The sequence below is a fragment of the Anabrus simplex genome, chromosome 5 (genome assembly GCF_040414725.1).
Source record: "Anabrus simplex isolate iqAnaSimp1 chromosome 5, ASM4041472v1, whole genome shotgun sequence".
Classification (NCBI taxonomy): Eukaryota; Metazoa; Arthropoda; class Insecta; order Orthoptera; family Tettigoniidae; genus Anabrus; species Anabrus simplex.
The window spans coordinates 353,277,637-353,290,780 of NC_090269.1; the positions used below are offsets into that span (position 1 = coordinate 353,277,637).

Consider the following 13,144-nt stretch of genomic DNA (forward strand, 5'->3'; position numbering starts at 1 on the left):
GGAAACGCTATGAAGACATGCTGAAAATGAAAAAAATGGAACACATAGAAGAGGCACAAAGGAAGGTCATTACGGAAACTGAGTCAGACCCATATAGGACCCCATGACCAAAAATTCAAAGCTTCCAACCCAACATATTAATGGAAATCTGGGAAGAACATATCAAGAAAGTAACCTGTGCAAAAGAACCAAGACCTAAAACCAAACCCCCAGAGGACCTGGATATGACGGAATCCCTCACAGAAAGAGAGATTTTAAAGGCTATGCAGAAAATGAGGAATAATAGATCTCCCGGCACGGATGGAATCAGGACTGAACATCTAAAGCAAACTACAGATGAACTGTTACCAGTATGGATGGAGCTATTAAACAGATGTTCAGAACTCGAACGAATACCAAGTGAATGGAAGAAATCAACAATTAAGCTACTCTGTAAGGCAAAGGGGAATTGTGATGATGCAAACTCGTATCGGGAAATGCATTGGAGTCGGTTGCCCTGAAGCTATTTACAGGGATACTGACATCCAAGATTAATGTAATTATAGACCCACTGCTGCCAGAAGAGCAATGTGACTTCTGTAAACAAAGATCAACACTCATGGCAGCAGAGAATCTGCTATGACATGTAGCAATGACGCTGGAGAAACTTAACAGCAAACTTTATGTAGTATTTGTTCATTACTCGAAAGCTTTTCATTAAGTCAACAACTATACTCATAAACAAGTTAGAAACGTTAACAGGCAGAACAAGAACAACGACCCTCATATCGAATACATTAGCATAAAAATACATATAAATCTACGACGGAGTTGGGAATTCGAGCTGGATAAGGCAAACGAATGGAGTACTTCAATGTGATCCCCTCTTCCCCACCCTATTTAATGTGCTCCCATATGATGTTGCTGACAGAATCCGAGAAACAACAAAGGCTAAATTATACAGATATGTGGATGATATGGCAATTGCTTCAGAGCAAATAAATGACTTGAAAAAGTCAGTAGACATATTAAGTGACTGGGCCCAGAAAAACGAAGTTACAATCAATGAGGACGAGACGGTAATGATAATTTTTCGAAACGGTGGAAGGCCAGCAGCTTCAGACCAAGTGACCTGCAACGCCAAGGAACAGAAAATAGTCAACAATTTCAAAAACCTAGGCATTACCCTACAAGTTACAGGCAGGAGCATTAGACTTCACATAAGATAAAAAACAGCCGCTGCAAAAAATGCCATAAACGACATTGGACATATAAACCTCATATATCTTGAAACAGCAATGTCACTTTTTCAAACGAACGTACTACCCGTTCTGGCATTTGGACTTGAGCTAATATTGGAATTTCTTAACTCGGTGTATCGAAGACAACCAAATCCAGACTGGTATACGAGCTTGCAAGAGAAACGTTCCTAATAGAGGATCTACGGATAACTCTACTACTACCGATTACGGCAGGTTACAACAAGCTGTTCCAAGATCTATAAATTAGAAAGCGGGTTATACCGATGGAATTCTACACAACAAATGTGATGCTGGTCAGAAGATGGACGCAGCCACTCTGTGAAATGAGGCAAATCGTGACCAAGCTTGCAGTTCATGGTTTCCACCACAGGAATTGCTTTTGAAAAGTGTTTCATGAAAATTGCGTGTGCGAACTATGTAACAATATATGAGGAACTTGCCACATAACCACGTGCCCAAACCGAACCAAGTAAATAGTGGAATATAGCGACGAGTAGCATGACGGCTCAATACTATGTAAATATGCTGTATTACTATATAGGTGAAATTCTAAAATGAATATGTCAAATATGTACCATTATGACCATTTGGCCGCAATAAATTCATTTTATAATTTTTGTTATGAATACGGACTAGAGACATGCAATGAGCCGGTCAGCTCATTCCTTCAGACAATAATAATAATAATAATAATAATAATAATAATAATAATAATAATAATAATAATAATACACTGGCGGAAAATTACTCAAACCTGAAATAAGGAATGTAGAATACGGAAATTTTGGCAATATATTTGTCGAGGTAACATATTTAATGGATTAAAAGTACAAGACCACGTTAATATATGCGCGAGAAAAGCCATCGAAAATGTGCCATGCTGGTCCATTAATAACCGGTGTAATCGCCTGTCTGTTGAATGCAAACGTGCATACATTGTGTCGTACATGTTCTGGATGTCAGCTTGTGGGGTGGAGTTCCATGCCTGTTGCACTTGGTCTGTCAATACAGAGACGGTTAATGTCGGTTGTGGATGAGCTGGAGTTGTTGTCCAGTGATGTCCCATGCGTGCTCGATTGGGAACAGATCGCGGGATCGAGCAGGCCAAGGTAACATGTCGACACTCTGTAGAGCACGTTGGGATACAACAGCGGCATGGGAGCGTGCATTATCCTGTTGGAAAACACTCCCGGGAATGCTGTTCATGCACAGCAGCACAACAGTTCGAATCACCAGACGGACGTACACATCTGCAGTCAGGGTGCGTGGTATAACCACGAGAGTGCTCCTGCTGTCATAGGAAATTGCTCCCCAGACCAGAACTCCTAGTGTAGGTCCAGAGTGTCGACGCCGCAGACAGATGGAATGCAGGCGCTCACCTGGCCTCCTTCTGACCAGCACACGGTCATCACTGGCACAAAGTCAGAACCGGCTTTCATCGGAAAACACAACGGATTTCCACTCCCTCCTCCAATGAGCTCTCACTTGACACCACTAAAGTTGCAGACGGCGGAGGTTTGGGGTAAGTGGAATGCACGCCGCAGGACGTCTGGCTCGGAGCTCTCCTTCAAGTAACCGATTTCGAACAGTTCATTGCGTCATTGTGGTGCCAACTGCTGCTCGAATTGCTGCTGCAGACGCAGTCCGCTGCGCCACAGCCATACGCCGAATACTGCGATCCTCCCTCTCGGTGGTGCCACGGGGACCTCCGGAGCCCGGTGTTCTTGCAAGCGTACCTTCTTGTGACCACTGCTGCCAGCACGCATGCACAGTGGAGACATGCTTGCCAAGTTGTTATGCAATAGTGCGGAAGGAAAATCCACCTTCACGTAGCCCTAATGTACGGTCTCGTTCAACCGCAGTGAGCTGTTGGTACTGGCCTCTTCGTCGTCGCAAAGGCATCCTTGACCCACTCGCAGTCACTCAGTCCAATCTCACAGGTAACTAACGCCCTCGCACAGTACAGCCCGTATTTAAAGCAAACCTGATGTGCAACGCCATGGGGCCGCTACTAGCGCCACGCTAATGCGATCTGCGAGAAATTTGAATCAACGTCATCTTTCAGATGTATAAACACGCTTTCCAACGTTCGTTAATCTAGCAAAACCCCTCCTTGGTGTCTGGATATATTTTTTTCGCCAATGTAATAATAATAAGATGAATCGAAATACACTTTCAGTCTCTTAGGCCGTGTTCATTACATATAGTACGTGCTGGAGATATGTTAAGTACAGTATAAAAATGGCCAACCGGACACAAGTGGGATCCGAACCCACAATCTCTCGACTTCACGTCGGTTGCTTTACCATTTCTCCATAAGGTCGTAACCAAAATGTAAAGGGCCAGAACTCCATCAGTTTATTTGTTCCCCGCAGTATTTACTCCGTAAATTAAAATGCGTCCTATTCTGTGGTGTTGTGGTGAATGTGATTAGCTGCCACCTCCAAAGGCCCGGGTTCGATTCTCAGCTCTACCCGAAACTTGAAAAGTGGTACGAGGACTGGAATGGGGTCCACTCAGGTATTATTATTATTATTATTATTATTATTATTATTATTATTATTATTATTATTATTATTATCATGACATTAATACGACTTCTTCCTGATTATTGCCAACCCCTTTTGCGCCTGATGGCAGAGCAGTCTTTTGGACACCGGTCAAGCTTTGTATAAAGTCGAACATTTGGTTCTTGATTATTACATACATGTCGCTACTGTTGTCTTGAGTGCCACGTAGGGACTTGGAGTATGTAAACCTATGTGTGGGATGGCACCAGTGATTCTTCAGTCAACTGTTTCTGACTTGTCACTACTGAGTAGATATTTCTAACTTACCAATCAGCGCCTAGACTCTCCCTACATGTACAGTGATCTTGAGCCTTCTGTGACTATCTTCTGGATCGTGAACTGTGTGGCGTTAAGTGAGGTCCTCCTCGTTGGGGATGACGGGCTGGCTGGGGCAGTGATGTACGGTAGACGACTGAACTTTACGTAACATGTGAAGTTATCGACGTGTGGCGACGGGTAGTTATCAGCGTTCCCCCGTAGCATGTAACTATTAGAGTTTGTCGCGGTTACCTTAGTTTTATGGTCGGATTTCTCTTTTTCAAGTTAGTTTGTGACATGGTAACAACTAGGCTGTCTACGGACAGAGTGTAATCCCCATTGTGAGGGGTTATGTAAATTTTCCTAGGATGTACGAGTGTGGATCCCCGTTCCCCTTGCACACTTTGCTTTTGGGTGACTTAAGTTTCTAATTTGCCAAATTTTTCTATCCTGCTTTCGGTTGTTAATGTTTTCCTTCTCCTTAGTCACCCGTAGTATGGCTTATCCACTGCGTCTAGAGTTGGCTACTAAGTGTATGATTCGAAGCAGTGTATCAATTCATTCAAGTGGTTCAATCAATCAATCAATCAATCAATCAATCAATCAATCAATCAATCAATCAATCAATACTGATCTGCATTTAGGGCAGTCGCCCAGGTGGCAGATTCCGTCTCTGTTAAGCCTTTTCCTAAATGATTTCAAAGGAATTGGAAATTTATTGAACGTCTCCCTTGGTAAGTTATTCCAATCCCTAACTCCCTTTCCTATAAATGAATATTTGCTCCAGTTTGTCCTCTTGAATTCCAACTTTATCTTCATATTGTGATCTTTCCTACTTTTATAAATGCCACTCAAACTTATTCGTCTACTAATGTCATTCCACGCCGTCTCTCCGCTGATAGCTCGGAACATACCACTCAATCGAGCAAGTGCAGCCAGTATCCAGTATTCGGGAGATAGTAGGTTCGAACCCCACTATCGGCAGCCCTGAAAATGGTTTTCCGTGGTTTCCCATTTTCACACCAGGTAAATGCTGGGGCTGTACCTTAATTAAGGCCACGGCCGTTTCCTTCCCACTCCTAGCCCTTCCTTGTCCCATCGTCGCCATAAGACCTATCTGTGTCGGTGCGACGTAAAGCAACTAGAAAAAAAACTTCATAGAGCAGCTCTTCTTCTTTCTCTCAATTCCTCCCAACCCAAACCTTGCAACATTTTTGTAACACTACTCTTTTGTCGGAAATCACCCAGAACAAATCGAGCTGCTTTCCTTTGGATTTTTTCCAGTTCTTGAATCAGGTAATCCTGGTGAGGGTCCCATACACTGGAACCATACTCTAGTTGGGGTCTTACCAGAGACTTATATGCCCTCTCCTTTACATCCTTACTACAACCCCTAAACACCCTCATAACCACGTGCAGAGATCTGTACCATTTATTTACAATCCCATTTATATGATTACCCCAATGAAAATCTTTCCTTATATTAACACCTAGATACTTACATACATACATACATACATACATACATACATACATACATACATACATACATACATACATACATACATACATACATACATACATACATTATCATTATAGACTGTTATGCCTTTCAGCGTTCAGTCTGCAAGCCTCTGAAAATTTACTAAACGTCGCCACAATCCTCGATTTGCAACTAGTGTTGTGGCCTCATTTAGTTCTATACCTCTTATCTTTAAATCGTTAGAAACCGAGTCTAACCATCGTCGTCTTGGTCTACCTCTACTTCTCTTACCCTCCATAACAGAGTCCATTATTCTCCTAGGTAACCTATCCTCCTCCATTCGCCTCAGATGACCCCAACACCGAAGCCGGTGAATGCGTACAGCTTCATCCATCCAGTTCATTCCTAAATTAGCCTTTATCTCCTCATTCCGAGTACCCTCCTGCCATTGTTTCCACCTGTTTGTACCAACAATCATTCTTGCTGCTTTCATGTCTGTTACTTCTAACTTATGAATAACATATCCTGAGTCCACCAAGCTTTCGCTCCCGTAAAGCAAAGTTGGTCTGAAAACAGACCGATGTAAAGATAGTTTCGTCTGGGAGCTGACTTCCTTCTTACAGAATACTGCTGATCGCAACTGCGAGCTCACTGCATTAGCTTTACGACACCTTGATTCAATCTCACTTACTATATTACCATCCTGGGAGAACACACAACCTAAATACTTGAAATTATCGACCTGTTCTAGCTTTGTATCACCAATCTGACATTCAATTCTGTTGAATTTCTTACCTACTGACATCAATTTAGTCTTCGAGAGGCTAATTTTCATACCATACTCATTGCACTTATTTTCAAGTTCCAAGATATTAGACAGCAGACTTTCGGCACAGTCTGCCATTAAGAGCAAGTCGTCAGCATAGGCCAAACTGCTTACTACATTTCTACCTAACTGAATCCCTCCCTGCCATTTTATACCTTTCAGCAGATGATCCATGTAAACTACGAACAGCAAAGGTGAAAGATTACAGCCTTGTCTAACTCCTGTAAGTACCCTGAACCAAGAACTCATTCTACCATCAATTCTCACTGAAGCCCAATTGTCAACATAAATGCCTTTTATTGATTTTAATAATCTACCTTTAATTCCATAGTCCCCCAGTATGGCGAACATCTTTTCCCTCGGTACCCTGTCATATGCTTTCTCTAGATCTACGAAACATAAACACAACTGCCTATTCCTCTCGTAAAATTTTTCAATTACCTGGCGCATACTGAAAATCTGATCCTGACAGCCTCTCTGTGGTCTGAAACCACACTGGTTTTCATCCAACTTCCTCTCAACCACTGATCGCACCCTCCCTTCCAAGATGCCAGTGAATACTTTGCCTGGTATACTAATCAATGAGATACCTTGATAATTGTTGCAATTCTTCCTGTTCCCTTGCTTATAGATAGGTGCAATTACTGCTTTTGTCCAATCTGAAGGTACCTTACCAACACTCCACGCTAATTTTACTACCCTATGAAGCCATTTCATCCCTGCCTTCCCACTATACTTCACCATTTCAGGTCTAATTAAATCTATTCCTGCTGCCTTATGACAATAGAGTTTATTTACTATCCTTTCCACTTCCTCAAGCATAATTTCACCAACATCATTTTCCTCCTCCCCATGAGCTTGGCTGTTTGCAACACCACCATGTTCATTTCCTTTTACATTGAGAAGATGTTCAAAATATTCCCTCCACCTCTCCAGTAATTGCCTGGGATCTATTATGAGTTCACCTGAATTACTCAAAACACTGTTAATTTCCTTTTGCCCTCCCTTCCTAAGATTCTTTATTACTGTCCAGAAAGGTTTCCCTGCTGCTTGACCTAGCCTTTCCAGGTTATTACCAAAATCTTCCCACGACTTCTTTTTGGATTCAAGAACTATTTGTTTCGCTCTGTTTCTTTCATCTACGTACCAATCTCTGTCTGCCTCGGCCCTTGTTTGGAGCCATTTCTGATAAGCCTTCTTTTTACGTTTACAGGCTGCTCTCACTTCATCATTCCACCAAGATGTTCGCCTTTTCCCATCTTTACACACAGTTGTTCCTAGGCATTCCCTTGCTGTTTCTACTACAGCATCCCTATATGTCACCCATTCACTTTCTATATCCTGAACCTGCTTACTGTCTACTGTTCGAAACTTCTCACTAAGCATAACCATGTACTTCTGTCTAATTTCCTCGTCTTGGAGATTTTATACCCTCATTCGTTTGCAGACAGATTTCACTTTCTCTACCCTAGGCCTAGAGATACTTAGTTCACTACAGATCTGATAGTGGTTTGTATCATCGAAAAATCCGCGGAAAACTCGTACATTCCTAACAGATTTTCTGAATTCAAAGTCTGTTAAGATATAGTCTATTATGGATCTGGTACCCCTAGCCTCCCATGTGTAGCGGTGAATAGCCTTATGCTTGAAGAATGTATTCGTAACAGCTAAACCCATACTAGCACAGAAGTCCAGCAAACGCTTCCCATTCCCATTAGCTTCCATATCTTCCCCACATTTACCAATCACCCTTTCGTATCCTTCAGTTCTATTCCCAACTCTCGCATTGAAATCGCCCATTATCACTATTCTATTCTTGCAGTTGACCCTGATCACGATGTCACTCAATGCTTCATAAAACTTGTCAACTTCATCCTCATCTGCACCCTCACATGGTGAATACGCGGACACAATTCTTGTCCTAATTCCTCCCACTAACAAATCTACCCACATCATTCGCTCATTTACGTGCCTAACAGAAACTATGTTGCGTGCAATGGTATTCCTGATAAAGAACCCTACCCCAGACTCTGCCCTTCCCTTTCTAACACCCGTCAAGTACACTATATAATCTCCTATCTCTTCCTCGTTATCTCCCATTACCCGAATATCACTTACTCCTAGCACATCCAGATGCATCCTCTTTGCTGACTCAGCCAGTTCTACCTTCTTTCTTCCATAAGCCCCATTAATATTGATAGCTCCCCATCGAATTCCATTTCGTTCGCCAAGTTGTTTCCAAGGAGTCCGTCGCCTGTCAAATGGGAGTGGGACTCCATTACTCCCATAGGTCCGAGGCTTGCTTAAAGTTTTCTTAGCTCGGTAAATTCATGATCCCCAAAAGGATCTTTCACGCCATCAACACAGTAATTAAAACTGAGAGGACTTTTCCTATTTGTGAAACTCACAACCTGACTTTTAACCCCGTTTATCAACATACCATTGCCTGCTGTCCATCTCACAACATTTTCGAGGTCACGTTGCAGTTGCTCACAATCTTGTAACTTATTTATCACTATATAGAAAATAACATCATCCGCAAAAAGTGTCCGAGTGAATCGATTCACAGGAACGGTGAGCTCACGGCACACGATTCAGCTGATTCCCAGCAGACAGTACTGAGTGGCACACTCGTGGATCAGTGAGACACAACATACACACGGTTCATTATCGATACACTGGGCACTGGGCACTGGGGGGGGGGGGGGGAAGCCGAACTTCCGCTGCAAGGAGACATACACAGCCATGGCACACTGAAAATAGTGTACACTATAACGGACTCTCACTCTCAGCGCATTTGAAAATAATACCCACATGCAATCATTCTTCTTACAGGGAGGTTTAAATAATAGGTGGATTTATTTGCAATGTTATAAAGGTAGTAAAAACATAATTCAAAGTATCTACCTAGTAAGTAGGTAGACTATCAGTTTAATAAATCTGTATTATCATTTAGTTGACATTCGACAATTAATTCAACTCAACTCTCTAGCTTATCCTATGACTATGAGTCATGCTCATGACCACTCGGAATTGTCTGTTTTATATTCAGTATTCTCTCAGTTCGTATGTCGCATCATTCCATAAGACTCCAATAATCAAATCACGAGGTCACCGGTGTACGTGGACAGTTAATGAGCCGACTGACGCAACAGTTTAAATATAAAAGATACTGAATCAGAAAAGCAGAGGGTTACTATACATCTCGGGTTGCCTCTACAAAATATGACGATTTTAAAAATCCTCTGCTGATAGGAAAACATATATTCAAAGATGAGCGAGTGAGTTAGCTTTGCGGTTAGGGTCGCGTAGCTATGAGCTTGCATTCGGGGGATGGTAGGTTCGAATCCTACCGTCGGCAGCCCTTAGGTGGTTTTCCGTGGTTTCCCATTTTCACACCAGGCAAATGCTAGTGCTGAACCTTAATTAAGGCCACGGCGCTTCCTTCCCACTCCTAGCCCTTTCCTATTCAATCGTCATCGTAAGACCTATCTGTATCGGTGCGACATATAACAACTTATTTGATGTACCGGTATATTTAATATGTAGACTACTTATTGTGAATACAGACATTTTTACATCTATCTCTGTATTTATAATAGAGTTGTGGCTTTCAGAGAACTGTAAACCATAAGTTAGTGTATAAAATTTGAGTTATGTCAGTTGTTGCTGTAGTTGCTTATTATTATTAATATTATTATTATTATTAGTAGTAGTAGTAGTAGTAGTAGTAGTAGTAGTAGTAGGTGTAGCGTGCCTGCCTCTTACCCGGAGGCACTGGGTTCGACTCCCGGCCAGGTCAGAGATTTTTACCTGGATCTGAGGGCTGGTTCGAGGTCCACTCAGCCTACGTGATTACAATTGAGGAGCTATCTGACGGTGAGATAGCGGCCCCGGTCTAGAAAGCCAAGAATAACGGTCGAGAGAATTCGTCGTGCTGACCACACGACACCTCGTAATCTGTAGGCCTTCGGGCTGAGCAGCGGTCACTTGGCAGGCCAAGGCCCTTCGGGGCTGTTGCGCCATGGGGTTTTGGTATTATTGTTATTATTATTATTATTATTATTATTATTATTATTATTATTATTATTATTATTATTATTATTATTATTATTATTATTATTATTCAAAATAGAAAGTTTGTTTCTAGAAAACGTGTGTTTTAGCTTCCTACTGTTTTCATTTGAGATGTTCAGTCCTTGAATATACTAAAAATGTAGAATATATAAAACAGAAACTAATTCATTTGTACGTTTTCTAAATAAATAACTATGATTAACTGAAGAAAGTACGTAGCATGTATAAGTGCTTATTTGTTAAGTTCGGTTCTCCCGAATATAATAATGTCAGATCTTCTTTCCTCAAAACATGCATTTGTACTCACGTCTCATATGTGCCACAAGAAATTGTGTTTTCCATTTCTCACCTAAATTACACTATAATGAACCAATAATCAATAATGAAATATCATAAAGACATAGAAAGTCAATCATTTTACACCACTTTACTTTTTACTTGTTTTAATTATTTTATTTTACTATACTCTTTGCGACATTTAAGTCTATTTCTAGAGATCAGGCAATCAAATTTAAGTGCAATGGCACCTCATTAACATTATTTAATACGTCATATTAACCAACTTGTTTGGCGAGTATATATATACGAGAGTGCATTGAGAACATTACATGGTATATTCTCTAAATAATAGTAATAATTTCTGAAATAATTCATTTACCTCCTTCCCAGGAGGCAGTTTCCCGAGAATAAAATTATTCCCAAGCCGTAAAGCGACGCTGATGAGATGAATGAGAAACACTATTGATCTTGATACATCACCAACAGATTTAATACCATTCCATTTATAACTGACTGTAAAGTAATGTACCGGTATAGTACGTACATACACTGACTGACAGAGCAAATGCAACACCAAGAAGGAGTGGTCAGAACTTTATGCCAATTGCAGGGTAGACTGACGTCACTGAGGTATGCTCATGATGTGAAATGCGCCGCTGTGCTGCGCACGTAGCGAACGATAAATGGGACACGGCGTTGGCGAATGGCCCACTTCGTACCGTGATTTCTCAGCCGACAGTCATTGTAGAACGTGTTGTCGTGTGCCACAGGACACGTGTATAGCTAAGAATGCCAGGCCGCCGTCAACGGAGGCATTTCCAGCAGACAGACGACTTTACGAGGGGTATGGTGATCGGGCTGAGAAGGGCAGGTTGGTCGCTTCGTCAAATCGCAGCCGATACCCATAGGGATGTGTCCACGGTGCAGCGCCTGTGGCGAAGATGGTTGGCGCAGGGACATGTGGCACGTGCGAGGGGTCCAGGCGCAGCCCGAGTGACGTCAGCACGCGAGGATCGGCGCATCCGCCGCCAAGCGGTGGCAGCCCCGCACGCCACGTCAACCGCCATTCTTCAGCATGTGCAAGACACCCTGGCTGTTCCAATATCGACCAGAACAATTTCCCGTCGATTGGTTGAAGGAGGCCGGCACTCCCGGCGTCCGCTCAGAAGACTACCATTGACTCCACAGCATAGACGTGCACGCCTGGCATGGTGCCGGGCTAGAGCGACTTGGATGAGGGAATGGCGGGACGTCGTGTTCTCCGATGAGTCACGCTTCTGTTCTGTCAGTGATAGTCACCGCAGACGAGTGTGGCGTCGGCGTGGAGAAAGGTCAAATCCGGCAGTAACTGTGGAGCGCCCTACCGCTAGACAACGCGGCATCATGGTTTGGGGCGCTATTGCGTATGATTCCACGTCACCTCTAGTGCGTATTCAAGGCACGTTAAATGCCCACCGCTACGTGCAGCATGTGCTGCGGCCGGTGGCACTCCCGTACCTTCAGGGGCTGCCCAATGCTCTGTTTCAGCAGGATAATGCCCGCCCACACACTGCTCGCATCTCCCAACAGGCTCTACGAGGTGTACAGATGCTTCCGTGGCCAGCGTACTCTCCGGATCTCTCACCAATCGAACACGTGTGGGATCTCATTGGACGCCGTTTGCAAACTCTGCCCCAGCCTCGTACGGACGACCAACTGTGGCAAATGGTTGACAGAGAATGGAGAACCATCCCTCAGGACACCATCCGCACTCTTATTGACTCTGTACCTCGACGTGTTTCTGCGTGCATCGCCGCTCGCGGTGGTCCTACATCCTACTGAGTCGATGCCGTGCGCATTGTGTAACCTGCATATCGGTTTGAAATAAACATCAATTATTCGTCCGTGCCGTCTCTGTTTTTTCCCAACTTTCATCCCTTTCGAACCACTCCTTCTTGGTGTTGCATTTGCTCTGTCAGTCAGTGTATTTACAAGAAATCAATCAATCAATCAATCAATCAATCAATCAATCAATCAAACAATCAGTCAGTCACTACTGCTCCGCATTTAGGGCAGTCGCCCAAGTGGCAGATTCCCTATATGTTGTTTTCCTACCCTTTTCTTAAATGATTTCAAAGAAATAGGAACTTTATTGAACATCTCCCTGGGTAAGTTATGCCAGTTCCTAACTCTCCTTCCTATAAACGAATATTTGCCCCAATTTGTCCCCTTGAATTCCAACTTTATCTTCATATTGTGATCTTTCCTACTCAAACGCATTCGTCTACTACTATCATTCCACGCTATCTTTCCACTGACAGTTCGGAACATACCACTTAGTCGAGCAGCTCGTTTCCTTTCTCCCATGTCTTCCCAACCCAAACTTTGCAACATTTTTCTAACGCTACTCTTTTGTCGGAAATCACTCAGA

The 13,144-nt window shown here is 42.9% G+C and overlaps 1 long non-coding RNA gene across 1 annotated transcript in view; it reads left to right on the plus strand.

The window, feature by feature from the left end:
- LOC137500925 (uncharacterized) overlaps positions 1–13,144 on the plus strand; it is a 33,752-nt gene that overhangs the window by 14,347 nt on the left and 6,261 nt on the right. The window lies entirely within an intron of this gene.